Raw genomic sequence first — 27958 nt, forward strand, 5'->3', positions numbered from 1 at the left:
AAAGTTGCAGAAGCCAGATGACAAGCTCATTTTGGTTCAACTTCAGCAACTGTGCATTGCATTGCCATGTAATGTAATGTAATGCAATGCTATCTATCTAGCTCTCCCTCTATACTTCCTTTTGGATAAACAGACATATTAGGCGAGCATTTTGGAGCTTTCACCTAAATAACTACAGGTGGTGAGATAAGCTGCACAATATAATTGACCTTTCAGTATATTGTTGCACACACACCATCTATTTAGCAAATGCCCTTGTTATCAACAGCAGCCTTTTAAACTCACCTGAGCTAACAGGTATGTGAGCTGGTTACTCTGCTGCGCTTAAAATTTCTTTTTTGGTTTGCTACAATGCCTTTTCTGAAACGTTGTCTCCCTCTGCTGGAACACTGACTTCTTTCATTTAATGCCTGCAGACTATAAAAGAGAAACCAACCCAAAAAGTTTGGTTGATTAGTCTGTGGCATTCTTTTAAACTGTTGCTTATGGCGGTCTCTGTGAGCTTCTCAGTGACATTCAGCCATCCAGGTATCCCGCCTGCAGTAGACGGAATGTGGCAATGGAACGCTGGCTGCGCGTGTCATAATAGGCTCTGAGCCTTTATATACCTGCGCACAGCAGCAGCCACCTTCAGTCTGCTGCTGGACAGCCAGCAGCAGCAGCAGCAGGAGAGGTAATTAATCAGCAACCCTCCTGCTAAGGGTAGACAGCTGCTCGTTCCACCCCCCCCCGCCTTAATTGGTTCTCCTCCCTTCCAACGGTGTTGAGGCGGGTGGGAACAGCCGGGGGTTGAGGGTACTGTGCTAAAAGAGGTGGAGTTATGCAGATCTAAAACGCGTGGATTGCAGCAGCAGCAAGCCGAAAAGTGCAGGCATGTGAGGGATCTAGAGGTTGACAGCATGTCTTCTTAACGGGAGTCCAGGTGGCCATCTCCACAAATGGACTTTTCAGAATCCTTGGGTGGCACCGTAGTCGGAAACCAATTCTGGTTATCGCTTCTCGGCCTTTTGGCTAAGATCAAGTGTAGTATCTGTTCTTATCAGTTTAATATCTGATACGTCCCCTATCTGGGGACCATATATTAAATGGATTTTTAGAACAGGGAGATGGAAAAAGAGCTTGCTCTGTCCACTCCACGCATTGACCTGGTATTGCAGTATCTCCAGGACCGGTGCACCCCTTCTTTAATGCAGTTTCTAAAATCAGAAAGAATTGAATTCAATGCTTTTTGTTCATTTTGCTTGTTTGTCGGATTTTGGGATGGACTCTTTGGCTTTGCTTTTCTTCTCCTCATTGGATTTTTCATGTTAAAAGTTGCAGAAGCCAGATGACAAGCTCATTTTGGTTCAACTTCAGCAACTGTGCATTGCATTGCCATGTAATGTAATGTAATGCAATGCTATCTATCTAGCTCTCCCTCTATACTTCCTTTTGGATAAACAGACATATTAGGCAAGCATTTTGGAGCTTTCACCTAAATAACTACAGGTGGTGAGATAAGCTGCACAATATAATTGACCTTTCAGTATATTGTTGCACACACACCATCTATTTAGCAAATGCCCTTGTTATCAACAGCAGCCTTTTAAACTCACCTGAGCTAACAGGTATGTGAGCTGGTTACTCTGCTGCGCTTAAAATTTCTTTTTTGGTTTGCTACAATGCCTTTTCTGAAACGTTGTCTCCCTCTGCTGGAACACTGACTTCTTTCATTTAATGCCTGCAGACTATAAAAGAGAAACCAACCCAAAAAGTTTGGTTGATTAGTCTGTGGCATTCTTTTAAACTGTTGCTTATGGCGGTCTCTGTGAGCTTCTCAGTGACATTCAGCCATCCAGGTATCCCGCCTGCAGGAGACGGAATGTGGCAATGGAACGCTGGCTGCGCGTGTCATAATAGGCTCTGAGCCTTTATATACCTGCGCACAGCAGCAGCCACCTTCAGTCTGCTGCTGGACAGCCAGCAGCAGCAGCAGCAGGAGAGGTAATTAATCAGCAACCCTCCTGCTAAGGGTAGACAGCTGCTCGTTCCACCCCCCCCCCCCGCCTTAATTGGTTCTCCTCCCTTCCAACGGTGTTGAGGCGGGTGGGAACAGCCGGGGGTTGAGGGTACTGTGCTAAAAGAGGTGGAGTTATGCAGATCTAAAACGCGTGGATTGCAGCAGCAGCAAGCCGAAAAGTGCAGGCATGTGAGGGATCTAGAGGTTGACAGCATGTCTTCTTAACGGGAGTCCAGGTGGCCATCTCCACAAATGGACTTTTCAGAATCCTTGGGTGGCACCGTAGTCGGAAACCAATTCTGGTTATCGCTTCTCGGCCTTTTGGCTAAGATCAAGTGTAGTATCTGTTCTTATCAGTTTAATATCTGATACGTCCCCTATCTGGGGACTATATATTAAATGGATTTTTAGAACAGGGAGATGGAAAAAGAGCTTGCTCTGTCCACTCCACGCATTGACCTGGTATTGCAGTATCTCCAGGACCGGTGCACCCCTTCTTTAATGCAGTTTCTAAAATCAGAAAGAATTGAATTCAATGCTTTTTGTTCATTTTGCTTGTTTGTCGGATTTTGGGATGGACTCTTTGGCTTTGCTTTTCTTCTCCTCATTGGATTTTTCATGTTAAAAGTTGCAGAAGCCAGATGACAAGCTCATTTTGGTTCAACTTCAGCAACTGTGCATTGCATTGCCATGTAATGTAATGTAATGCAATGCTATCTATCTAGCTCTCCCTCTATACTTCCTTTTGGATAAACAGACATATTAGGCAAGCATTTTGGAGCTTTCACCTAAATAACTACAGGTGGTGAGATAAGCTGCACAATATAATTGACCTTTCAGTATATTGTTGCACACACACCATCTATTTAGCAAATGCCCTTGTTATCAACAGCAGCCTTTTAAACTCACCTGAGCTAACAGGTATGTGAGCTGGTTACTCTGCTGCGCTTAAAATTTCTTTTTTGGTTTGCTACAATGCCTTTTCTGAAACGTTGTCTCCCTCTGCTGGAACACTGACTTCTTTCATTTAATGCCTGCAGACTATAAAAGAGAAACCAACCCAAAAAGTTTGGTTGATTAGTCTGTGGCATTCTTTTAAACTGTTGCTTATGGCGGTCTCTGTGAGCTTCTCAGTGACATTCAGCCATCCAGGTATCCCGCCTGCAGTAGACGGAATGTGGCAATGGAACGCTGGCTGCGCGTGTCATAATAGGCTCTGAGCCTTTATATACCTGCGCACAGCAGCAGCCACCTTCAGTCTGCTGCTGGACAGCCAGCAGCAGCAGCAGCAGGAGAGGTAATTAATCAGCAACCCTCCTGCTAAGGGTAGACAGCTGCTCGTTCCACCCCCCCCCGCCTTAATTGGTTCTCCTCCCTTCCAACGGTGTTGAGGCGGGTGGGAACAGCCGGGGGTTGAGGGTACTGTGCTAAAAGAGGTGGAGTTATGCAGATCTAAAACGCGTGGATTGCAGCAGCAGCAAGCCGAAAAGTGCAGGCATGTGAGGGATCTAGAGGTTGACAGCATGTCTTCTTAACGGGAGTCCAGGTGGCCATCTCCACAAATGGACTTTTCAGAATCCTTGGGTGGCACCGTAGTCGGAAACCAATTCTGGTTATCGCTTCTCGGCCTTTTGGCTAAGATCAAGTGTAGTATCTGTTCTTATCAGTTTAATATCTGATACGTCCCCTATCTGGGGACCATATATTAAATGGATTTTTAGAACAGGGAGATGGAAAAAGAGCTTGCTCTGTCCACTCCATGCATTGACCTGGTATTGCAGTATCTCCAGGACCGGTGCACCCCTTCTTTAATGCAGTTTCTAAAATCAGAAAGAATTGAATTCAATGCTTTTTGTTCATTTTGCTTGTTTGTCGGATTTTGGGATGGACTCTTTGGCTTTGCTTTTCTTCTCCTCATTGGATTTTTCATGTTAAAAGTTGCAGAAGCCAGATGACAAGCTCATTTTGGTTCAACTTCAGCAACTGTGCATTGCATTGCCATGTAATGTAATGTAATGCAATGCTATCTATCTAGCTCTCCCTCTATACTTCCTTTTGGATAAACAGACATATTAGGCAAGCATTTTGGAGCTTTCACCTAAATAACTACAGGTGGTGAGATAAGCTGCACAATATAATTGACCTTTCAGTATATTGTTGCACACACACCATCTATTTAGCAAATGCCCTTGTTATCAACAGCAGCCTTTTAAACTCACCTGAGCTAACAGGTATGTGAGCTGGTTACTCTGCTGCGCTTAAAATTTCTTTTTTGGTTTGCTACAATGCCTTTTCTGAAACGTTGTCTCCCTCTGCTGGAACACTGACTTCTTTCATTTAATGCCTGCAGACTATAAAAGAGAAACCAACCCAAAAAGTTTGGTTGATTAGTCTGTGGCATTCTTTTAAACTGTTGCTTATGGCGGTCTCTGTGAGCTTCTCAGTGACATTCAGCCATCCAGGTATCCCGCCTGCAGTAGACGGAATGTGGCAATGGAACGCTGGCTGCGCGTGTCATAATAGGCTCTGAGCCTTTATATACCTGCGCACAGCAGCAGCCACCTTCAGTCTGCTGCTGGACAGCCAGCAGCAGCAGGAGAGGTAATTAATCAGCAACCCTCCTGCTAAGGGTAGACAGCTGCTCGTTCCACCCCCCCCCCCGCCTTAATTGGTTCTCCTCCCTTCCAACGGTGTTGAGGCGGGTGGGAACAGCCGGGGGTTGAGGGTACTGTGCTAAAAGAGGTGGAGTTATGCAGATCTAAAACGCGTGGATTGCAGCAGCAGCAAGCCGAAAAGTGCAGGCATGTGAGGGATCTAGAGGTTGACAGCATGTCTTCTTAACGGGAGTCCAGGTGGCCATCTCCACAAATGGACTTTTCAGAATCCTTGGGTGGCACCGTAGTCGGAAACCAATTCTGGTTATCGCTTCTCGGCCTTTTGGCTAAGATCAAGTGTAGTATCTGTTCTTATCAGTTTAATATCTGATACGTCCCCTATCTGGGGACCATATATTAAATGGATTTTTAGAACAGGGAGATGGAAAAAGAGCTTGCTCTGTCCACTCCACGCATTGACCTGGTATTGCAGTATCTCCAGGACCGGTGCACCCCTTCTTTAATGCAGTTTCTAAAATCAGAAAGAATTGAATTCAATGCTTTTTGTTCATTTTGCTTGTTTGTCGGATTTTGGGATGGACTCTTTGGCTTTGCTTTTCTTCTCCTCATTGGATTTTTCATGTTAAAAGTTGCAGAAGCCAGATGACAAGCTCATTTTGGTTCAACTTCAGCAACTGTGCATTGCATTGCCATGTAATGTAATGTAATGCAATGCTATCTATCTAGCTCTCCCTCTATACTTCCTTTTGGATAAACAGACATATTAGGCAAGCATTTTGGAGCTTTCACCTAAATAACTACAGGTGGTGAGATAAGCTGCACAATATAATTGACCTTTCAGTATATTGTTGCACACACACCATCTATTTAGCAAATGCCCTTGTTATCAACAGCAGCCTTTTAAACTCACCTGAGCTAACAGGTATGTGAGCTGGTTACTCTGCTGCGCTTAAAATTTCTTTTTTGGTTTGCTACAATGCCTTTTCTGAAACGTTTTCTCCCTCTGCTGGAACACTGACTTCTTTCATTTAATGCCTGCAGACTATAAAAGAGAAACCAACCCAAAAAGTTTGGTTGATTAGTCTGTGGCATTCTTTTAAACTGTTGCTTATGGCGGTCTCTGTGAGCTTCTCAGTGACATTCAGCCATCCAGGTATCCCGCCTGCAGTAGACAGAATGTGGCAATGGAACGCTGGCTGCGCGTGTCATAATAGGCTCTGAGCCTTTATATACCTGCGCACAGCAGCAGCCACCTTCAGTCTGCTGCTGGACAGCCAGCAGCAGCAGCAGGAGAGGTAATTAATCAGCAACCCTCCTGCTAAGGGTAGACAGCTGCTCGTTCCACCCCCCCCCCGCCTTAATTGGTTCTCCTCCCTTCCAACGGTGTTGAGGCGGGTGGGAACAGCCGGGGGTTGAGGGTACTGTGCTAAAAGAGGTGGAGTTATGCAGATCTAAAACACGTGGATTGCAGCAGCAGCAAGCCGAAAAGTGCAGGCATGTGAGGGATCTAGAGGTTGACAGCATGTCTTCTTAACGGGAGTCCAGGTGGCCATCTCCACAAATGGACTTTTCAGAATCCTTGGGTGGCACCGTAGTCGGAAACCAATTCTGGTTATCGCTTCTCGGCCTTTTGGCTAAGATCAAGTGTAGTATCTGTTCTTATCAGTTTAATATCTGATACGTCCCCTATCTGGGGACCATATATTAAATGGATTTTTAGAACAGGGAGATGGAAAAAGAGCTTGCTCTGTCCACTCCACGCATTGACCTGGTATTGCAGTATCTCCAGGACCGGTGCACTCCTTCTTTAATGCAGTTTCTAAAATCAGAAAGAATTGAATTCAATGCTTTTTGTTCATTTTGCTTGTTTGTCGGATTTTGGGATGGACTCTTTGGCTTTGCTTTTCTTCTCCTCATTGGATTTTTCATGTTAAAAGTTGCAGAAGCCAGATGACAAGCTCATTTTGGTTCAACTTCAGCAACTGTGCATTGCATTGCCATGTAATGTAATGTAATGCAATGCTATCTATCTAGCTCTCCCTCTATACTTCCTTTTGGATAAACAGACATATTAGGCAAGCATTTTGGAGCTTTCACCTAAATAACTACAGGTGGTGAGATAAGCTGCACAATATAATTGACCTTTCAGTATATTGTTGCACACACACCATCTATTTAGCAAATGCCCTTGTTATCAACAGCAGCCTTTTAAACTCACCTGAGCTAACAGGTATGTGAGCTGGTTACTCTGCTGCGCTTAAAATTTATTTTTTGGTTTGCTACAATGCCTTTTCTGAAACGTTGTCTCCCTCTGCTGGAACACTGACTTCTTTCATTTAATGCCTGCAGACTATAAAAGAGAAACCAACCCAAAAAGTTTGGTTGATTAGTCTGTGGCATTCTTTTAAACTGTTGCTTATGGCGGTCTCTGTGAGCTTCTCAGTGACATTCAGCCATCCAGGTATCCCGCCTGCAGTAGACGGAATGTGGCAATGGAACGCTGGCTGCACGTGTCATAATAGGCTCTGAGCCTTTATATACCTGCGCACAGCAGCAGCCACCTTCAGTCTGCTGCTGGACAGTCAGCAGCAGCAGCAGCAGGAGAGGTAATTAATCAGCAACCCTCCTGCTAAGGGTAGACAGCTGCTCGTTCCACCCCCCCCCCGCCTTAATTGGTTCTCCTCCCTTCCAACGGTGTTGAGGCGGGTGGGAACAGCCGGGGGTTGAGGGTACTGTGCTAAAAGAGGTGGAGTTATGCAGATCTAAAACGCGTGGATTGCAGCAGCAGCAAGCCGAAAAGTGCAGGCATGTGAGGGATCTAGAGGTTGACAGCATGTCTTCTTAACGGGAGTCCAGGTGGCCATCTCCACAAATGGACTTTTCAGAATCCTTGGGTGGCACCGTAGTCGGAAACCAATTCTGGTTATCGCTTCTCGGCCTTTTGGCTAAGATCAAGTGTAGTATCTGTTCTTATCAGTTTAATATCTGATACGTCCCCTATCTGGGGACCATATATTAAATGGATTTTTAGAACAGGGAGATGGAAAAAGAGCTTGCTCTGTCCACTCCACGCATTGACCTGGTATTGCAGTATCTCCAGGACCGGTGCACCCCTTCTTTAATGCAGTTTCTAAAATCAGAAAGAATTGAATTCAATGCTTTTTGTTCATTTTGCTTGTTTGTCGGATTTTGGGATGGACTCTTTGGCTTTGCTTTTCTTCTCCTCATTGGATTTTTCATGTTAAAAGTTGCAGAAGCCAGATGACAAGCTCATTTTGGTTCAACTTCAGCAACTGTGCATTGCATTGCCATGTAATGTAATGTAATGCAATGCTATCTATCTAGCTCTCCCTCTATACTTCCTTTTGGATAAACAGACATATTAGGCAAGCATTTTGGAGCTTTCACCTAAATAACTACAGGTGGTGAGATAAGCTGCACAATATAATTGACCTTTCAGTATATTGTTGCACACACACCATCTATTTAGCAAATGCCCTTGTTATCAACAGCAGCCTTTTAAACTCACCTGAGCTAACAGGTATGTGAGCTGGTTACTCTGCTGCGCTTAAAATTTCTTTTTTGGTTTGCTACAATGCCTTTTCTGAAACGTTGTCTCCCTCTGCTGGAACACTGACTTCTTTCATTTAATGCCTGCAGACTATAAAAGAGAAACCAACCCAAAAAGTTTGGTTGATTAGTCTGTGGCATTCTTTTAAACTGTTGCTTATGGCGGTCTCTGTGAGCTTCTCAGTGACATTCAGCCATCCAGGTATCCCGCCTGCAGTAGACGGAATGTGGCAATGGAACGCTGGCTGCGCGTGTCATAATAGGCTCTGAGACTTTATATACCTGCGCACAGCAGCAGCCACCTTCAGTCTGCTGCTGGACAGCCAGCAGCAGCAGCAGCAGGAGAGGTAATTAATCAGCAACCCTCCTGCTAAGGGTAGACAGCTGCTCGTTCCACCCCCCCCGCCTTAATTGGTTCTCCTCCCTTCCAACGGTGTTGAGGCGGGTGGGAACAGCCGGGGGTTGAGGGTACTGTGCTAAAAGAGGTGGAGTTATGCAGATCTAAAACGCGTGGATTGCAGCAGCAGCAAGCCGAAAAGTGCAGGCATGTGAGGGATCTAGAGGTTGACAGCATGTCTTCTTAACGGGAGTCCAGGTGGCCATCTCCACAAATGGACTTTTCAGAATCCTTGGGTGGCACCGTAGTCGGAAACCAATTCTGGTTATCGCTTCTCGGCCTTTTGGCTAAGATCAAGTGTAGTATCTGTTCTTATCAGTTTAATATCTGATACGTCCCCTATCTGGGGACCATATATTAAATGGATTTTTAGAACAGGGAGATGGAAAAAGAGCTTGCTCTGTCCACTCCACGCATTGACCTGGTATTGCAGTATCTCCAGGACCGGTGCACCCCTTCTTTAATGCAGTTTCTAAAATCAGAAAGAATTGAATTCAATGCTTTTTGTTCATTTTGCTTGTTTGTCGGATTTTGGGATGGACTCTTTGGCTTTGCTTTTCTTCTCCTCATTGGATTTTTCATGTTAAAAGTTGCAGAAGCCAGATGACAAGCTCATTTTGGTTCAACTTCAGCAACTGTGCATTGCATTGCCATGTAATGTAATGTAATGCAATGCTATCTATCTAGCTCTCCCTCTATACTTCCTTTTGGATAAACAGACATATTAGGCAAGCATTTTGGAGCTTTCACCTAAATTACTACAGGTGGTGAGATAAGCTGCACAATATAATTGACCTTTCAGTATATTGTTGCACACACACCATCTATTTAGCAAATGCCCTTGTTATCAACAGCAGCCTTTTAAACTCACCTGAGCTAACAGGTATGTGAGCTGGTTACTCTGCTGCGCTTAAAATTTCTTTTTTGGTTTGCTACAATGCCTTTTCTGAAACGTTGTCTCCCTCTGCTGGAACACTGACTTCTTTCATTTAATGCCTGCAGACTATAAAAGAGAAACCAACCCAAAAAGTTTGGTTGATTAGTCTGTGGCATTCTTTTAAACTGTTGCTTATGGCGGTCTCTGTGAGCTTCTCAGTGACATTCAGCCATCCAGGTATCCCGCCTGCAGTAGACGGAATGTGGCAATGGAACGCTGGCTGCGCGTGTCATAATAGGCTCTGAGCCTTTATATACCTGCGCACAGCAGCAGCCACCTTCAGTCTGCTGCTGGACAGCCAGCAGCAGCAGCAGCAGGAGAGGTAATTAATCAGCAACCCTCCTGCTAAGGGTAGACAGCTGCTCGTTCCACCCCCCCCCCCGCCTTAATTGGTTCTCCTCCCTTCCAACGGTGTTGAGGCGGGTGGGAACAGCCGGGGGTTGAGGTTAATGTGCTAAAAGAGGTGGAGTTATGCAGATCTAAAACGCGTGGATTGCAGCAGCAGCAAGCCGAAAAGTGCAGGCATGTGAGGGATCTAGAGGTTGACAGCATGTCTTCTTAACGGGAGTCCAGGTGGCCATCTCCACAAATGGACTTTTCAGAATCCTTGGGTGGCACCGTAGTCGGAAACCAATTCTGGTTATCGCTTCTCGGCCTTTTGGCTAAGATCAAGTGTAGTATCTGTTCTTATCAGTTTAATATCTGATACGTCCCCTATCTGGGGACCATATATTAAATGGATTTTTAGAACAGGGAGATGGAAAAAGAGCTTGCTCTGTCCACTCCACGCATTGACCTGGTATTGCAGTATCTCCAGGACCGGTGCACCCCTTCTTTAATGCAGTTTCTAAAATCAGAAAGAATTGAATTCAATGCTTTTTGTTCATTTTGCTTGTTTGTCGGATTTTGGGATGGACTCTTTGGCTTTGCTTTTCTTCTCCTCATTGGATTTTTCATGTTAAAAGTTGCAGAAGCCAGATGACAAGCTCATTTTGGTTCAACTTCAGCAACTGTGCATTGCATTGCCATGTAATGTAATGTAATGCAATGCTGTCTATCTAGCTCTCCCTCTATACTTCCTTTTGGATAAACAGACATATTAGGCAAGCATTTTGGAGCTTTCACCTAAATAACTACAGGTGGTGAGATAAGCTGCACAATATAATTGACCTTTCAGTATATTGTTGCACACACACCATCTATTTAGCAAATGCCCTTGTTATCAACAGCAGCCTTTTAAACTCACCTGAGCTAACAGGTATGTGAGCTGGTTACTCTGCTGCGCTTAAAATTTCTTTTTTGGTTTGCTACAATGCCTTTTCTGAAACGTTGTCTCCCTCTGCTGGAACACTGACTTCTTTCATTTAATGCCTGCAGACTATAAAAGAGAAACCAACCCAAAAAGTTTGGTTGATTAGTCTGTGGCATTCTTTTAAACTGTTGCTTATGGCGGTCTCTGTGAGCTTCTCAGTGACATTCAGCCATCCAGGTATCCCGCCTGCAGTAGACGGAATGTGGCAATGGAACGCTGGCTGCGCGTGTCATAATAGGCTCTGAGCCTTTATATACCTGCGCACAGCAGCAGCCACCTTCAGTCTGCTGCTGGACAGCCAGCAGCAGCAGCAGGAGAGGTAATTAATCAGCAACCCTCCTGCTAAGGGTAGACAGCTGCTCGTTCCACCCCCCCCCCCGCCTTAATTGGTTCTCCTCCCTTCCAACGGTGTTGAGGCGGGTGGGAACAGCCGGGGGTTGAGGGTACTGTGCTAAAAGAGGTGGAGTTATGCAGATCTAAAACGCGTGGATTGCAGCAGCAGCAAGCCGAAAAGTGCAGGCATGTGAGGGATCTAGAGGTTGACAGCATGTCTTCTTAACGGGAGTCCAGGTGGCCATCTCCACAAATGGACTTTTCAGAATCCTTGGGTGGCACCGTAGTCGGAAACCAATTCTGGTTATCGCTTCTCGGCCTTTTGGCTAAGATCAAGTGTAGTATCTGTTCTTATCAGTTTAATATCTGATACGTCCCCTATCTGGGGACCATATATTAAATGGATTTTTAGAACAGGGAGATGGAAAAAGAGCTTGCTCTGTCCACTCCACGCATTGACCTGGTATTGCAGTATCTCCAGGACCGGTGCACCCCTTCTTTAATGCAGTTTCTAAAATCAGAAAGAATTGAATTCAATGCTTTTTGTTCATTTTGCTTGTTTGTCGGATTTTGGGATGGACTCTTTGGCTTTGCTTTTCTTCTCCTCATTGGATTTTTCATGTTAAAAGTTGCAGAAGCCAGATGACAAGCTCATTTTGGTTCAACTTCAGCAACTGTGCATTGCATTGCCATGTAATGTAATATAATGCAATGCTATCTATCTAGCTCTCCCTCTATACTTCCTTTTGGATAAACAGACATATTAGGCAAGCATTTTGGATCTTTCACCTAAATAACTGCAGGTGGTGAGATAAGCTGCACAATATAATTGACCTTTCAGTATATTGTTGCACACACACCATCTATTTAGCAAATGCCCTTGTTATCAACAGCAGCCTTTTAAACTCACCTGAGCTAACAGGTATGTGAGCTGGTTACTCTGCTGCGCTTAAAATTTCTTTTTTGGTTTGCTACAATGCCTTTTCTGAAACGTTGTCTCCCTCTGCTGGAACACTGACTTCTTTCATTTAATGCCTGCAGACTATAAAAGAGAAACCAACCCAAAAAGTTTGGTTGATTAGTCTGTGGCATTCTTTTAAACTGTTGCTTATGGCGGTCTCTGTGAGCTTCTCAGTGACATTCAGCCATCCAGGTATCCCGCCTGCAGTAGACGGAATGTGGCAATGGAACGCTGGCTGCGCGTGTGATAATAGGCTCTGAGCCTTTATATACCTGCGCACAGCAGCAGCCACCTTCAGTCTGCTGCTGGACAGCCAGCAGCAGCAGCAGCAGGAGAGGTAATTAATCAGCAACCCTCCTGCTAAGGGTAGACAGCTGCTCGTTCCACCCCCCCCCCCGCCTTAATTGGTTCTCCTCCCTTCCAACGGTGTTGAGGCGGGTGGGAACAGCCGGGGGTTGAGGGTACTGTGCTAAAAGAGGTGGAGTTATGCAGATCTAAAACGCGTGGATTGCAGCAGCAGCAAGCCGAAAAGTGCAGGCATGTGAGGGATCTAGAGGTTGACAGCATGTCTTCTTAACGGGAGTCCAGGTGGCCATCTCCACAAATGGACTTTTCAGAATCCTTGGGTGGCACCGTAGTCGGAAACCAATTCTGGTTATCGCTTCTCGGCCTTTTGGCTAATATCAAGTGTTGTATCTGTTCTTATCAGTTTAATATCTGATACGTCCTCTATCTGGGGACCATATATTAAATGGATTTTTAGAACAGGGAGATGGAAAAAGAGCTTGCTCTGTCCACTCCACGCATTGACCTGGTATTGCAGTATCTCCAGGACCGGTGCACCCCTTCTTTAATGCAGTTTCTAAAATCAGAAAGAATTGAATTCAATGCTTTTTGTTCATTTTGCTTGTTTGTCGGATTTTGGGATGGACTCTTTGGCTTTGCTTTTCTTCTCCTCATTGGATTTTTCATGTTAAAAGTTGCAGAAGCCAGATGACAAGCTCATTTTGGTTCAACTTCAGCAACTGTGCATTGCATTGCCATGTAATGTAATGTAATGCAATGCTATCTATCTAGCTCTCCCTCTATACTTCCTTTTGGATAAACAGACATATTAGGCAAGCATTTTGGAGCTTTCACCTAAATAACTACAGGTGGTGAGATAAGCTGCACAATATAATTGACCTTTCAGTATATTGTTGCACACACACCATCTATTTAGCAAATGCCCTTGTTATCAACAGCAGCCTTTTAAACTCACCTGAGCTAACAGGTATGTTAGCTGGTTACTCTGCTGCGCTTAAAATTTCTTTTTTGGTTTGCTACAATGCCTTTTCTGAATCGTTGTCTCCCTCTGCTGGAACACTGACTTCTTTCATTTAATGCCTGCAGACTATAAAAGAGAAACCAACCCAAAAAGTTTGGTTGATTAGTCTGTGGCATTCTTTTAAACTGTTGCTTATGGCGGTCTCTGTGAGCTTCTCAGTGACATTCAGCCATCCAGGTATCCCGCCTGCAGTAGACGGAATGTGGCAATGGAACGCTGGCTGCGCGTGTCATAATAGGCTCTGAGCCTTTATATACCTGCGCACAGCAGCAGCCACCTTCAGTCTGCTGCTGGACAGCCAGCAGCAGCAGCAGCAGGAGAGGTAATTAATCAGCAACCCTCCTGCTAAGGGTAGACAGCTGCTCGTTCCACCCCCCCCCCCGCCTTAATTGGTTCTCCTCCCTTCCAACGGTGTTGAGGCGGGTGGGAACAGCCGGGGGTTGAGGGTACTGTGCTAAAAGAGGTGGAGTTATGCAGATCTAAAACGCGTGGATTGCAGCAGCAGCAAGCCGAAAAGTGCAGGCATGTGAGGGATCTAGAGGTTGACAGCATGTCTTCTTAACGGGAGTCCAGGTGGCCATCTCCACAAATGGACTTTTCAGAATCCTTGGGTGGCACCGTAGTCAGAAACCAATTCTGGTTATCGCTTCTCGGCCTTTTGGCTAAGATCAAGTGTAGTATCTGTTCTTATCAGTTTAATATCTGATACGTCCCCTATCTGGGGACCATATATTAAATGGATTTTTAGAACAGGGAGATGGAAAAAGAGCTTGCTCTGTCCACTCCACGCATTGACCTGGTATTGCAGTATCTCCAGGACCGGTGCACCCCTTCTTTAATGCAGTTTCTAAAATCAGAAAGAATTGAATTCAATGCTTTTTGTTCATTTTGCTTGTTTGTCGGATTTTGGGATGGACTCTTTGGCTTTGCTTTTCTTCTCCTCATTGGATTTTTCATGTTAAAAGTTGCAGAAGCCAGATGACAAGCTCATTTTGGTTCAACTTCAGCAACTGTGCATTGCATTGCCATGTAATGTAATGTAATGCAATGCTATCTATCTAGCTCTCCCTCTATACTTCCTTTTGGATAAACAGACATATTAGGCAAGCATTTTGGAGCTTTCACCTAAATAACTACAGGTGGTGAGATAAGCTGCACAATATAATTGACCTTTCAGTATATTGTTGCACACACACCATCTATTTAGCAAATGCCCTTGTTATCAACAGCAGCCTTTTAAACTCACCTGAGCTAACAGGTATGTGAGCTGGTTACTCTGCTGCGCTTAAAATTTCTTTTTTGGTTTGCTACAATGCCTTTTCTGAAACGTTGTCTCCCTCTGCTGGAACACTGACTTCTTTCATTTAATGCCTGCAGACTATAAAAGAGAAACCAACCCAAAAAGTTTGGTTGATTAGTCTGTGGCATTCTTTTAAACTGTTGCTTATGGCGGTCTCTGTGAGCTTCTCAGTGACATTCAGCCATCCAGGTATCCCGCCTGCAGTAGACGGAATGTGGCAATGGAACGCTGGCTGCGCGTGTCATAATAGGCTCTGAGCCTTTATATACCTGCGCACAGCAGCAGCCACCTTCAGTCTGCTGCTGGACAGCCAGCAGCAGCAGCAGCAGGAGAGGTAATTAATCAGCAACCCTCCTGCTAAGGGTAGACAGCTGCTCGTTCCACCCCCCCCCCGCCTTAATTGGTTCTCCTCCCTTCCAACGGTGTTGAGGCGGGTGGGAACAGCCGGGGGTTGAGGGTACTGTGCTAAAAGAGGTGGAGTTATGCAGATCTAAAACGCGTGGATTGCAGCAGCAGCAAGCCGAAAAGTGCAGGCATGTGAGGGATCTAGAGGTTGACAGCATGTCTTCTTAACGGGAGTCCAGGTGGCCATCTCCACAAATGGACTTTTCAGAATCCTTGGGTGGCACCGTAGTCGGAAACCAATTCTGGTTATCGCTTCTCGGCCTTTTGGCTAAGATCAAGTGTAGTATCTGTTCTTATCAGTTTAATATCTGATACGTCCCCTATCTGGGGACCATATATTAAATGGATTTTTAGAACAGGGAGATGGAAAAAGAGCTTGCTCTGTCCACTCCACGCATTGACCTGGTATTGCAGTATCTCCAGGACCGGTGCACCCCTTCTTTAATGCAGTTTCTAAAATCAGAAAGAATTGAATTCAATGCTTTTTGTTCATTTTGCTTGTTTGTCGGATTTTGGGATGGACTCTTTGGCTTTGCTTTTCTTCTCCTCATTGGATTTTTCATGTTGAAAGTTGCAGAAGCCAGATGACAAGCTCATTTTGGTTCAACTTCAGCAACTGTGCATTGCATTGCCATGTAATGTAATGTAATGCAATGCTATCTATCTAGCTCTCCCTCTATACTTCCTTTTGGATAAACAGACATATTAGGCAAGCATTTTGGAGCTTTCACCTAAATAACTACAGGTGGTGAGATAAGCTGCACAATATAATTGACCTTTCAGTATATTGTTGCACACACACCATCTATTTAGCAAATGCCCTTGTTATCAACAGCAGCCTTTTAAACTCACCTGAGCTAACAGGTATGTGAGCCGGTTACTCTGCTGCGCTTAAAATTTCTTTTTGGTTTGCTACAATGCCTTTTCTGAAACGTTGTCTCCCTCTGCTGGAACACTGACTTCTTTCATTTAATGCCTGCAGACTATAAAAGAGAAACCAACCCAAAAAGTTTGGTTGATTAGTCTGTGGCATTCTTTTAAACTGTTGCTTATGGCGGTCTCTGTGAGCTTCTCAGTGACATTCAGCCATCCAGGTATCCCGCCTGCAGTAGACGGAATGTGGCAATGGAACGCTGGCTGCGGGTGTCATAATAGGCTCTGAGCCTTTATATACCTGCGCACAGCAGCAGCCACCTTCAGTCTGCTGCTGGACAGCCAGCAGCAGCAGCAGCAGGAGAGGTAATTAATCAGCAACCCTCCTGCTAAGGGTAGACAGCTGCTCGTTCCACCCCCCCCCCCGCCTTAATTGGTTCTCCTCCCTTCCAACGGTGTTGAGGCGGGTGGGAACAGCCGGGGGTTGAGGGTACTGTGCTAAAAGAGGTGGAGTTATGCAGATCTAAAACGCGTGGATTGCAGCAGCAGCAAGCCGAAAAGTGCAGGCATGTGAGGGATCTAGAGGTTGACAGCATGTCTTCTTAACGGGAGTCCAGGTGGCCATCTCCACAAATGGACTTTTCAGAATCCTTGGGTGGCACCGTAGTCGGAAACCAATTCTGGTTATCGCTTCTCGGCCTTTTGGCTAAGATCAAGTGTAGTATCTGTTCTTATCAGTTTAATATCTGATACGTCCCCTATCTGGGGACCATATATTAAATGGATTTTTAGAACAGGGAGATGGAAAAAGAGCTTGCTCTGTCCACTCCACGCATTGTCCTGGTATTGCAGTATCTCCAGGACCGGTGCACCCCTTCTTTAATGCAGTTTCTAAAATCAGAAAGAATTGAATTCAATGCTTTTTGTTCATTTTGCTTGTTTGTCGGATTTTGGGATGGACTCTTTGGCTTTGCTTTTCTTCTCTTCATTGGATTTTTCATGTTAAAAGTTGCAGAAGCCAGATGACAAGCTCATTTTGGTTCAACTTCAGCAACTGTTCATTGCATTGCCATGTAATGTAATGTAATGCAATGCTATCTATCTAGCTCTCCCTCTATACTTCCTTTTGGATAAACAGACATATTAGGCAAGCATTTTGGAGCTTTCACCTAAATAACTACAGGTGGTGAGATAAGCTGCACAATATAATTGACCTTTCAGTATATTGTTGCACACACACCATCTATTTAGCAAATGCCCTTGTTATCAACAGCAGCCTTTTAAACTCACCTGAGCTAACAGGTATGTGAGCCGGTTACTCTGCTGCGCTTAAAATTTCTTTTTTGGTTTGCTACAATGCCTTTTCTGAAACGTTGTCTCCCTCTGCTGGAACACTGACTTCTTTCATTTAATGCCTGCAGACTATAAAAGAGAAACCAACCCAAAAAGTTTGGTTGATTAGTCTGTGGCATTCTTTTAAACTGTTGCTTATGGCGGTCTCTGTGAGCTTCTCAGTGACATTCAGCCATCCAGGTATCCCGCCTGCAGTAGACGGAATGTGGCAATGGAACGCTGGCTGCGCGTGTCATAATAGGCTCTGAGCCTTTATATACCTGCGCACAGCAGCAGCCACCTTCAGTCTGCTGCTGGACAGCCAGCAGCAGCAGCAGCAGGAGAGGTAATTAATCAGCAACCCTCCTGCTAAGGGTAGACAGCTGCTCGTTCCACCCCCCCCCGCCTTAATTGGTTCTCCTCCCTTCCAACGGTGTTGAGGCGGGTGGGAACAGCCGGGGGTTGAGGGTACTGTGCTAAAAGAGGTGGAGTTATGCAGATCTAAAACGCGTGGATTGCAGCAGCAGCAAGCCGAAAAGTGCAGGCATGTGAGGGATCTAGAGGTTGACAGCATGTCTTCTTAACGGGAGTCCAGGTGGCCATCTCCACAAATGGACTTTTCAGAATCCTTGGGTGGCACCGTAGTCGGAAACCAATTCTGGTTATCGCTTCTCGGCCTTTTGGCTAAGATCAAGTGTAGTATCTGTTCTTATCAGTTTAATATCTGATACGTCCCCTATCTGGGGACCATATATTAAATGGATTTTTAGAACAGGGAGATGGAAAAAGAGCTTGCTCTGTCCACTCCACGCATTGACCTGGTATTGCAGTATCTCCAGGACCGGTGCACCCCTTCTTTAATGCAGTTTCTAAAATCAGAAAGAATTGAATTCAATGCTTTTTCTTCATTTTGCTTGTTTGTCGGATTTTGGGATGGACTCTTTGGCTTTGCTTTTCTTCTCCTCATTGGATTTTTCATGTTAAAAGTTGCAGAAGCCAGATGACAAGCTCATTTTGGTTCAACTTCAGCAACTGTGCATTGCATTGCCATGTAATGTAATGTAATGCAATGCTATCTATCTAGCTCTCCCTCTATACTTCCTTTTGGATAAACAGACATATTAGGCAAGCATTTTGGAGCTTTCACCTAAATAACTACAGGTGGTGAGATAAGCTGCACAATATAATTGACCTTTCAGTATATTGTTGCACACACACCATCTATTTAGCAAATGCCCTTGTTATCAACAGCAGCCTTTTAAACTCACCTGAGCTAACAGGTATGTGAGCTGGTTACTCTGCTGCGCTTAAAATTTCTTTTTTGGTTTGCTACAATGCCTTTTCTGAAACGTTGTCTCCCTCTGCTGGAACACTGACTTCTTTCATTTAATGCCTGCAGACTATAAAAGAGAAACCAACCCAAAAAGTTTGGTTGATTAGTCTGTGGCATTCTTTTAAACTGTTGCTTATGGCGGTCTCTGTGAGCTTCTCAGTGACATTCAGCCATCCAGGTATCCCGCCTGCAGTAGACGGAATGTGGCAATGGAACGCTGGCTGCGCGTGTCATAATAGGCTCTGAGCCTTTATATACCTGCGCACAGCAGCAGCCACCTTCAGTCTGCTGCTGGACAGCCAGCAGCAGCAGCAGCAGGAGAGGTAATTAATCAGCAACCCTCCTGCTAAGGGTAGACAGCTGCTCGTTCCACCCCCCCCCCCGCCTTAATTGGTTCTCCTCCCTTCCAACGGTGTTGAGGCGGGTGGGAACAGCCGGGGGTTGAGGGTACTGTGCTAAAAGAGGTGGAGTTATGCAGATCTAAAACGCGTGGATTGCAGCAGCAGCAAGCCGAAAAGTGCAGGCATGTGAGGGATCTAGAGGTTGACAGCATGTCTTCTTAACGGGAGTCCAGGTGGCCATCTCCACAAATGGACTTTTCAGAATCCTTGGGTGGCACCGTAGTCGTAAACCAATTCTGGTTATCGCTTCTCGGCCTTTTGGCTAAGATCAAGTGTAGTATCTGTTCTTATCAGTTTAATATCTGATACGTCCCCTATCTGGGGACCATATATTAAATGGATTTTTAGAACAGGGAGATGGAAAAAGAGCTTGCTCTGTCCACTCCACGCATTGACCTGGTATTGCAGTATCTCCAGGACCGGTGCACCCCTTCTTTAATGCAGTTTCTAAAATCAGAAAGAATTGAATTCAATGCTTTTTGTTCATTTTGCTTGTTTGTCGGATTTTGGGATGGACTCTTTGGCTTTGCTTTTCTTCTCCTCATTGGATTTTTCATGTTAAAAGTTGCAGAAGCCAGATGACAAGCTCATTTTGGTTCAACTTCAGCAACTGTGCATTGCATTGCCATGTAATGTAATGTAATGCAATGCTATCTATCTAGCTCTCCCTCTATACTTCCTTTTGGATAAACAGACATATTAGGCAAGCATTTTGGAGCTTTCACCTAAATAACTACAGGTGGTGAGATAAGCTGCACAATATAATTGACCTTTCAGTATATTGTTGCACACACACCATCTATTTAGCAAATGCCCTTGTTATCAACAGCAGCCTTTTAAACTCACCTGAGCTAACAGGTATGTGAGCTGGTTACTCTGCTGCGCTTAAAATTTCTTTTTTGGTTTGCTACAATGCCTTTTCTGAAACGTTGTCTCCCTCTGCTGGAACACTGACTTCTTTCATTTAATGCCTGCAGACTATAAAAGAGAAACCAACCCAAAAAGTTTGGTTGATTAGTCTGTGGCATTCTTTTAAACTGTTGCTTATGGCGGTCTCTGTGAGCTTCTCAGTGACATTCAGCCATCCAGGTATCCCGCCTGCAGTAGACGGAATGTGGCAATGGAACGCTGGCTGCGCGTGTCATAATAGGCTCTGAGCCTTTATATACCTGCGCACAGCAGCAGCCACCTTCAGTCTGCTGCTGGACAGCCAGCAGCAGCAGCAGCAGGAGAGGTAATTAATCAGCAACCCTCCTGCTAAGGGTAGACAGCTGCTCGTTCCACCCCCCCCCCCCCCCCGCCTTAATTGGTTCTCCTCCCTTCCAACGGTGTTGAGGCGGGTGGGAACAGCCGGGGGTTGAGGGTACTGTGCTAAAAGAGGTGGAGTTATGCAGATCTAAAACGCGTGGATTGCAGCAGCAGCAAGCCGAAAAGTGCAGGCATGTGAAGGATCTAGAGGTTGACAGCATGTCTTCTTAACGGGAGTCCAGGTGGCCATCTCCACAAATGGACTTTTCAGAATCCTTGGGTGGCACCGTAGTCGGAAACCAATTCTGGTTATCGCTTCTCGGCCTTTTGGCTAAGATCAAGTGTAGTATCTGTTCTTATCAGTTTAATATCTGATACGTCCCCTATCTGGGGACCATATATTAAATGGATTTTTAGAACAGGGAGATGGAAAAAGAGCTTGCTCTGTCCACTCCACGCATTGACCTGGTATTGCAGTATCTCCAGGACCGGTGCACCCCTTCTTTAATGCAGTTTCTAAAATCAGAAAGAATTGAATTCAATGCTTTTTGTTCATTTTGCTTGTTTGTCGGATTTTGGGATGGACTCTTTGGCTTTGCTTTTCTTCTCCTCATTGGATTTTTCATGTTAAAAGTTGCAGAAGCCAGATGACAAGCTCATTTTGGTTCAACTTCAGCAACTGTGCATTGCATTGCCATGTAATGTAATGTAATGCAATGCTATCTATCTAGCTCTCCCTCTATACTTCCTTTTGGATAAACAGACATATTAGGCAAGCATTTTGGAGCTTTCACCTAAATAACTACAGGTGGTGAGATAAGCTGCACAATATAATTGACCTTTCAGTATATTGTTGCACACACACCATCTATTTAGCAAATGCCCTTGTTATCAACAGCAGCCTTTTAAACTCACCTGAGCTAACAGGTATGTGAGCTGGTTACTCTGCTGCGCTTAAAATTTCTTTTTTGGTTTGCTACAATGCCTTTTCTGAAACGTTGTCTCCCTCTGCTGGAACACTGACTTCTTTCATTTAATGCCTGCAGACTATAAAAGAGAAACCAACCCAAAAAGTTTGGTTGATTAGTCTGTGGCATTCTTTTAAACTGTTGCTTATGGCGGTCTCTGTGAGCTTCTCAGTGACATTCAGCCATCCAGGTATCCCGCCTGCAGTAGACGGAATGTGGCAATGGAACGCTGGCTGCGCGTGTCATAATAGGCTCTGAGCCTTTATATACCTGCGCACAGCAGCAGCCACCTTCAGTCTGCTGCTGGACAGCCAGCAGCAGCAGCAGCAGGAGAGGTAATTAATCAGCAACCCTCCTGCTAAGGGTAGACAGCTGCTCGTTCCACCCCCCCCCCCCCCGCCTTAATTGGTTCTCCTCCCTTCCAACGGTGTTGAGGCGGGTGGGAACAGCCGGGGGTTGAGGGTACTGTGCTAAAAGAGGTGGAGTTATGCAGATCTAAAACGCGTGGATTGCAGCAGCAGCAAGCCGAAAAGTGCAGGCATGTGAGGGATCTAGAGGTTGACAGCATGTCTTCTTAACGGGAGTCCAGGTGGCCATCTCCACAAATGGACTTTTCAGAATCCTTGGGTGGCACCGTAGTCGGAAACCAATTCTGGTTATCGCTTCTCGGCCTTTTGGCTAAGATCAAGTGTAGTATCTGTTCTTATCAGTTTAATATCTGATACGTCCCCTATCTGGGGACCATATATTAAATGGATTTTTAGAACAGGGAGATGGAAAAAGAGCTTGCTCTGTCCACTCCACGCATTGACCTGGTATTGCAGTATCTCCAGGACCGGTGCACCCCTTCTTTAATGCAGTTTCTAAAATCAGAAAGAATTGAATTCAATGCTTTTTGTTCATTTTGCTTGTTTGTCGGATTTTGGGATGGACTCTTTGGCTTTGCTTTTCTTCTCCTCATTGGATTTTTCATGTTAAAAGTTGCAGAAGCCAGATGACAAGCTCATTTTGGTTCAACTTCAGCAACTGTGCATTGCATTGCCATGTAATGTAATGTAATGCAATGCTATCTATCTAGCTCTCCCTCTATACTTCCTTTTGGATAAACAGACATATTAGGCAAGCATTTTGGAGCTTTCACCTAAATAACTACAGGTGGTGAGATAAGCTGCACAATATAATTGACCTTTCAGTATATTGTTGCACACACACCATCTATTTAGCAAATGCCCTTGTTATCAACAGCAGCCTTTTAAACTCACCTGAGCTAACAGGTATGTGAGCTGGTTACTCTGCTGCGCTTAAAATTTCTTTTTTGGTTTGCTACAATGCCTTTTCTGAAACGTTGTCTCCCTCTGCTGGAACACTGACTTCTTTCATTTAATACCTGCAGACTATAAAAGAGAAACCAACCCAAAAAGTTTGGTTGATTAGTCTGTGGCATTCTTTTAAACTGTTGCTTATGGCGGTCTCTGTGAGCTTCTCAGTGACATTCAGCCATCCAGGTATCCCGCCTGCAGTAGACGGAATGTGGCAATGGAACGCTGGCTGCGCGTGTCATAATAGGCTCTGAGCCTTTATATACCTGCGCACAGCAGCAGCCACCTTCAGTCTGCTGCTGGACAGCCAGCAGCAGCAGCAGCAGGAGAGGTAATTAATCAGCAACCCTCCTGCTAAGGGTAGACAGCTGCTCGTTCCACCCCCCCCCCGCCTTAATTGGTTCTCCTCCCTTCCAACGGTGTTGAGGCGGGTGGGAACAGCCGGGGGTTGAGGGTACTGTGCTAAAAGAGGTGGAGTTATGCAGATCTAAAACGCGTGGATTGCAGCAGCAGCAAGCCGAAAAGTGCAGGCATGTGAGGGATCTAGAGGTTGACAGCATGTCTTCTTAACGGGAGTCCAGGTGGCCATCTCCACAAATGGACTTTTCAGAATCCTTGGGTGGCACCGTAGTCGGAAACCAATTCTGGTTATCGCTTCTCGGCCTTTTGGCTAAGATCAAGTGTAGTATCTGTTCTTATCAGTTTAATATCTGATACGTCCCCTATCTGGGGACCATATATTAAATGGATTTTTAGAACAGGGAGATGGAAAAAGAGCTTGCTCTGTCCACTCCACGCATTGACCTGGTATTGCAGTATCTCCAGGACCGGTGCACCCCTTCTTTAATGCAGTTTCTAAAATCAGAAAGAATTGAATTCAATGCTTTTTGTTCATTTTGCTTGTTTGTCGGATTTTGGGATGGACTCTTTGGCTTTGCTTTTCTTCTCCTCATTGGATTTTTCATGTTAAAAGTTGCAGAAGCCAGATGACAAGCTCATTTTGGTTCAACTTCAGCAACTGTGCATTGCATTGCCATGTAATGTAATGTAATGCAATGCTATCTATCTAGCTCTCCCTCTATGCTTCCTTTTGGATAAACAGACATATTAGGCAAGCATTTTGGAGCTTTCACCTAAATAACTACAGGTGGTGAGATAAGCTGCACAATATAATTGACCTTTCAGTATATTGTTGCACACACACCATCTATTTAGCAAATGCCCTTGTTATCAACAGCAGCCTTTTAAACTCACCTGAGCTAACAGGTATGTGAGCTGGTTACTCTGCTGCGCTTAAAATTTCTTTTTTGGTTTGCTACAATGCCTTTTCTGAAACGTTGTCTCCCTCTGCTGGAACACTGACTTCTTTCATTTAATGCCTGCAGACTATAAAAGAGAAACCAACCCAAAAAGTTTGGTTGATTAGTCTGTGGCATTCTTTTAAACTGTTGCTTATGGCGGTCTCTGTGAGCTTCTCAGTGACATTCAGCCATCCAGGTATCCCGCCTGCAGTAGACGGAATGTGGCAATGGAACGCTGGCTGCGCGTGTCATAATAGGCTCTGAGCCTTTATATACCTGCGCACAGCAGCAGCCACCTTCAGTCTGCTGCTGGACAGCCAGCAGCAGCAGCAGCAGGAGAGGTAATTAATCAGCAACCCTCCTGCTAAGGGTAGACAGCTGCTCGTTCCACCCCCCCCCGCCTTAATTGGTTCTCCTCCCTTCCAACGGTGTTGAGGCGGGTGGGAACAGCCGGGGGTTGAGGGTACTGTGCTAAAAGAGGTGGAGTTATGCAGATCTAAAACGCGTGGATTGCAGCAGCAGCAAGCCGAAAAGTGCAGGCATGTGAGGGATCTAGAGGTTGACAGCATGTCTTCTTAACGGGAGTCCAGGTGGCCATCTCCACAAATGGACTTTTCAGAATCCTTGGGTGGCACCGTAGTCGGAAACCAATTCTGGTTATCGCTTCTCGGCCTTTTGGCTAAGATCAAGTGTAGTATCTGTTCTTATCAGTTTAATATCTGATACGTCCCCTATCTGGGGACCATATATTAAATGGATTTTTAGAACAGGGAGATGGAAAAAGAGCTTGCTCTGTCCACTCCACGCATTGACCTGGTATTGCAGTATCTCCAGGACCGGTGCACCCCTTCTTTAATGCAGTTTCTAAAATCAGAAAGAATTGAATTCAATGCTTTTTGTTCATTTTGCTTGTTTGTCGGATTTTGGGATGGACTCTTTGGCTTTGCTTTTCTTCTCCTCATTGGATTTTTCATGTTAAAAGTTGCAGAAGCCAGATGACAAGCTCATTTTGGTTCAACTTCAGCAACTGTGCATTGCATTGCCATGTAATGTAATGTAATGCAATGCTATCTATCTAGCTCTCCCTCTATACTTCCTTTTGGATAAACAGACATATTAGGCAAGCATTTTGGAGCTTTCACCTAAATAACTACAGGTGGTGAGATAAGCTGCACAATATAATTGACCTTTCAGTATATTGTTGCACACACACCATCTATTTAGCAAATGCCCTTGTTATCAACAGCAGCCTTTTAAACTCACCTGAGCTAACAGGTATGTGAGCTGGTTACTCTGCTGCGCTTAAAATTTCTTTTTTGGTTTGCTACAATGCCTTTTCTGAAACGTTGTCTCCCTCTGCTGGAACACTGACTTCTTTCATTTAATGCCTGCAGACTATAAAAGAGAAACCAACCCAAAAAGTTTGGTTGATTAGTCTGTGGCATTCTTTTAAACTGTTGCTTATGGCGGTCTCTGTGAGCTTCTCAGTGACATTCAGCCATCCAGGTATCCCGCCTGCAGTAGACGGAATGTGGCAATGGAACGCTGGCTGCGCGTGTCATAATAGGCTCTGAGCCGTTATATACCTGCGCACAGCAGCAGCCACCTTCAGTCTGCTGCTGGACAGCCAGCAGCAGCAGCAGCAGGAGAGGTAATTAATCAGCAACCCTCCTGCTAAGGGTAGACAGCTGCTCGTTCCACCCCACCCCCGCCTTAATTGGTTCTCCTCCCTTCCAACGGTGTTGAGGCGGGTGGGAACAGCCGGGGGTTGAGGGTACTGTGCTAAAAGAGGTGGAGTTATGCAGATCTAAAACGCGTGGATTGCAGCAGCAGCAAGCCGAAAAGTGCAGGCATGTGAGGGATCTAGAGGTTGACAGCATGTCTTCTTAACGGGAGTCCAGGTGGCCATCTCCACAAATGGACTTTTCAGAATCCTTGGGTGGCACCGTAGTCGGAAACCAATTCTGGTTATCGCTTCTCGGCCTTTTGGCTAAGATCAAGTGTAGTATCTGTTCTTATCAGTTTAATATCTGATACGTCCCCTATCTGGGGACCATATATTAAATGGATTTTTAGAACAGGGAGATGGAAAAAGAGCTTGCTCTGTCCACTCCACGCATTGACCTGGTATTGCAGTATCTCCAGGACCGGTGCACCCCTTCTTTAATGCAGTTTCTAAAATCAGAAAGAATTGAATTCAATGCTTTTTGTTCATTTTGCTTGTTTGTCGGATTTTGGGATGGACTCTTTGGCTTTGCTTTTCTTCTCCTCATTGGATTTTTCATGTTAAAAGTTGCAGAAGCCAGATGACAAGCTCATTTTGGTTCAACTTCAGCAACTGTGCATTGCATTGCCATGTAATGTAATGTAATGCAATGCTATCTATCTAGCTCTCCCTCTATACTTCCTTTTGGATAAACAGACATATTAGGCAAGCATTTTGGAGCTTTCACCTAAATAACTACAGGTGGTGAGAAAAGCTGCACAATATAATTGACCTTTCAGTATATTGTTGCACACACCATCTATTTAGCAAATGCCCTTGTTATCAACAGCAGCCTTTTAAACTCACCTGAGCTAACAGGTATGTGAGCTGGTTACTCTGCTGCGCTTAAAATTTCTTTTTTGGTTTGCTACAATGCCTTTTCTGAAACGTTGTCTCCCTCTGCTGGAACACTGACTTCTTTCATTTAATGCCTGCAGACTATAAAAGAGAAACCAACCCAAAAAGTTTGGTTGATTAGTCTGTGACATTCTTTTAAACTGTTGCTTATGGCGGTCTCTGTGAGCTTCTCAGTGACATTCAGCCATCCAGGTATCCCGCCTGCAGTAGACGGAATGTGGCAATGGAACGCTGGCTGCGCGTGTCATAATAGGCTCTGAGCCTTTATATACCTGCGCACAGCAGCAGCCACCTTCAGTCTGCTGCTGGACAGCCAGCAGCAGCAGCAGCAGGAGAGGTAATTAATCAGCAACCCTCCTGCTAAGGGTAGACAGCTGCTCGTTCCACCCCCCCCCCGCCTTAATTGGTTCTCCTCCCTTCCAACGGTGTTGAGGCGGGTGGGAACAGCCGGGGGTTGAGGGTACTGTGCTAAAAGAGGTGGAGTTATGCAGATCTAAAACGCGTGGATTGCAGCAGCAGCAAGCCGAAAAGTGCAGGCATGTGAGGGATCTAGAGGTTGACAGCATGTCTTCTTAACGGGAGTCCAGGTGGCCATCTCCACAAATGGACTTTTCAGAATCCTTGGGTGGCACCGTAGTCGGAAACCAATTCTGGTTATCGCTTCTCGGCCTTTTGGCTAAGATCAAGTGTAGTATCTGTTCTTATCAGTTTAATATCTGATACGTTCCCTATCTGGGGACCATATATTAAATGGATTTTTAGAACAGGGAGATGGAAAAAGAGCTTGCTCTGTCCACTCCACGCATTGACCTGGTATTGCAGTATCTCCAGGACCGGTGCACCCCTTCTTTAATGCAGTTTCTAAAATCAGAAAGAATTGAATTCAATGCTTTTTGTTCATTTTGCTTGTTTGTCGGATTTTGGGATGGACTCTTTGGCTTTGCTTTTCTTCTCCTCATTGGATTTTTCATGTTAAAAGTTGCAGAAGCCAGATGACAAGCTCATTTTGGTTCAACTTCAGCAACTGTGCATTGCATTGCCATGTAATGTAATGTAATGCAATGCTATCTATCTAGCTCTCCCTCTATACTTCCTTTTGGATAAACAGACATATTAGGCAAGCATTTTGGAGCTTTCCCCTAAATAACTACAGGTGGTGAGATAAGCTGCACAATATAATTGACCTTTCAGTATATTGTTGCACACACACCATCTATTTAGCAAATGCCCTTGTTATCAACAGCAGCCTTTTAAACTCACCTGAGCTAACAGGTATGTGAGCTGGTTACTCTGCTGCGCTTAAAATTTCTTTTTTGGTTTGCTACAATGCCTTTTCTGAAACGTTGTCTCCCTCTGCTGGAACACTGACTTCTTTCATTTAATGCCTGCAGACTATAAAAGAGA

The 27958-nt window shown here is 45.0% G+C and overlaps 21 non-coding genes across 21 annotated transcripts; all 21 read left to right on the forward strand.

Moving 5' to 3' along the window:
• Positions 1-991: 991 nt before the first annotated feature.
• LOC141199498 (U2 spliceosomal RNA) lies at positions 992-1182 on the forward strand. The gene has a single exon (XR_012271249.1). It is a non-coding gene; the product is annotated as a U2 spliceosomal RNA (small nuclear RNA).
• Positions 1183-2304: 1122 nt separating this feature from the next.
• On the forward strand, positions 2305-2495 carry LOC141200425 (U2 spliceosomal RNA). Its single transcript, XR_012272146.1, has one exon. It is a non-coding gene; the product is annotated as a U2 spliceosomal RNA (small nuclear RNA).
• A 1119-nt stretch (positions 2496-3614) lies between these two features.
• LOC141200274 (U2 spliceosomal RNA) lies at positions 3615-3805 on the forward strand. Its single transcript, XR_012271999.1, has one exon. It is a non-coding gene; the product is annotated as a U2 spliceosomal RNA (small nuclear RNA).
• Positions 3806-4920: 1115 nt separating this feature from the next.
• LOC141199499 (U2 spliceosomal RNA) lies at positions 4921-5111 on the forward strand. Its single transcript, XR_012271250.1, has one exon. It is a non-coding gene; the product is annotated as a U2 spliceosomal RNA (small nuclear RNA).
• A 1117-nt stretch (positions 5112-6228) lies between these two features.
• Positions 6229-6419, forward strand: LOC141200259 (U2 spliceosomal RNA). Its single transcript, XR_012271984.1, has one exon. It is a non-coding gene; the product is annotated as a U2 spliceosomal RNA (small nuclear RNA).
• A 1120-nt stretch (positions 6420-7539) lies between these two features.
• Positions 7540-7730, forward strand: LOC141199500 (U2 spliceosomal RNA). The gene has a single exon (XR_012271251.1). It is a non-coding gene; the product is annotated as a U2 spliceosomal RNA (small nuclear RNA).
• A 1118-nt stretch (positions 7731-8848) lies between these two features.
• Positions 8849-9039, forward strand: LOC141199502 (U2 spliceosomal RNA). Its single transcript, XR_012271253.1, has one exon. It is a non-coding gene; the product is annotated as a U2 spliceosomal RNA (small nuclear RNA).
• A 1121-nt stretch (positions 9040-10160) lies between these two features.
• LOC141199504 (U2 spliceosomal RNA) lies at positions 10161-10351 on the forward strand. Its single transcript, XR_012271254.1, has one exon. It is a non-coding gene; the product is annotated as a U2 spliceosomal RNA (small nuclear RNA).
• Positions 10352-11469: 1118 nt separating this feature from the next.
• Positions 11470-11660, forward strand: LOC141199505 (U2 spliceosomal RNA). The gene has a single exon (XR_012271255.1). It is a non-coding gene; the product is annotated as a U2 spliceosomal RNA (small nuclear RNA).
• A 1121-nt stretch (positions 11661-12781) lies between these two features.
• On the forward strand, positions 12782-12972 carry LOC141200789 (U2 spliceosomal RNA). Its single transcript, XR_012272499.1, has one exon. It is a non-coding gene; the product is annotated as a U2 spliceosomal RNA (small nuclear RNA).
• A 1121-nt stretch (positions 12973-14093) lies between these two features.
• On the forward strand, positions 14094-14284 carry LOC141199506 (U2 spliceosomal RNA). The gene has a single exon (XR_012271256.1). It is a non-coding gene; the product is annotated as a U2 spliceosomal RNA (small nuclear RNA).
• A 1120-nt stretch (positions 14285-15404) lies between these two features.
• LOC141199507 (U2 spliceosomal RNA) lies at positions 15405-15595 on the forward strand. Its single transcript, XR_012271257.1, has one exon. It is a non-coding gene; the product is annotated as a U2 spliceosomal RNA (small nuclear RNA).
• A 1120-nt stretch (positions 15596-16715) lies between these two features.
• Positions 16716-16906, forward strand: LOC141200221 (U2 spliceosomal RNA). Its single transcript, XR_012271948.1, has one exon. It is a non-coding gene; the product is annotated as a U2 spliceosomal RNA (small nuclear RNA).
• A 1119-nt stretch (positions 16907-18025) lies between these two features.
• Positions 18026-18216, forward strand: LOC141199509 (U2 spliceosomal RNA). Its single transcript, XR_012271259.1, has one exon. It is a non-coding gene; the product is annotated as a U2 spliceosomal RNA (small nuclear RNA).
• A 1121-nt stretch (positions 18217-19337) lies between these two features.
• LOC141199510 (U2 spliceosomal RNA) lies at positions 19338-19528 on the forward strand. Its single transcript, XR_012271260.1, has one exon. It is a non-coding gene; the product is annotated as a U2 spliceosomal RNA (small nuclear RNA).
• A 1126-nt stretch (positions 19529-20654) lies between these two features.
• On the forward strand, positions 20655-20845 carry LOC141199511 (U2 spliceosomal RNA). The gene has a single exon (XR_012271261.1). It is a non-coding gene; the product is annotated as a U2 spliceosomal RNA (small nuclear RNA).
• Positions 20846-21969: 1124 nt separating this feature from the next.
• On the forward strand, positions 21970-22160 carry LOC141199512 (U2 spliceosomal RNA). The gene has a single exon (XR_012271262.1). It is a non-coding gene; the product is annotated as a U2 spliceosomal RNA (small nuclear RNA).
• A 1120-nt stretch (positions 22161-23280) lies between these two features.
• Positions 23281-23471, forward strand: LOC141199513 (U2 spliceosomal RNA). The gene has a single exon (XR_012271263.1). It is a non-coding gene; the product is annotated as a U2 spliceosomal RNA (small nuclear RNA).
• Positions 23472-24590: 1119 nt separating this feature from the next.
• On the forward strand, positions 24591-24781 carry LOC141199514 (U2 spliceosomal RNA). The gene has a single exon (XR_012271264.1). It is a non-coding gene; the product is annotated as a U2 spliceosomal RNA (small nuclear RNA).
• A 1120-nt stretch (positions 24782-25901) lies between these two features.
• Positions 25902-26092, forward strand: LOC141199515 (U2 spliceosomal RNA). The gene has a single exon (XR_012271265.1). It is a non-coding gene; the product is annotated as a U2 spliceosomal RNA (small nuclear RNA).
• Positions 26093-27210: 1118 nt separating this feature from the next.
• On the forward strand, positions 27211-27401 carry LOC141200410 (U2 spliceosomal RNA). The gene has a single exon (XR_012272132.1). It is a non-coding gene; the product is annotated as a U2 spliceosomal RNA (small nuclear RNA).
• Positions 27402-27958: the final 557 nt, after the last annotated feature.

This window comes from Phyllobates terribilis, unplaced genomic scaffold (genome assembly GCF_046119375.1).
Source record: "Phyllobates terribilis strain yellow unplaced genomic scaffold, ASM4611937v1 Scaffold_108__1_contigs__length_5656254, whole genome shotgun sequence".
Lineage (NCBI taxonomy): Eukaryota > Metazoa > Chordata > Amphibia > Anura > Dendrobatidae > Phyllobates > Phyllobates terribilis.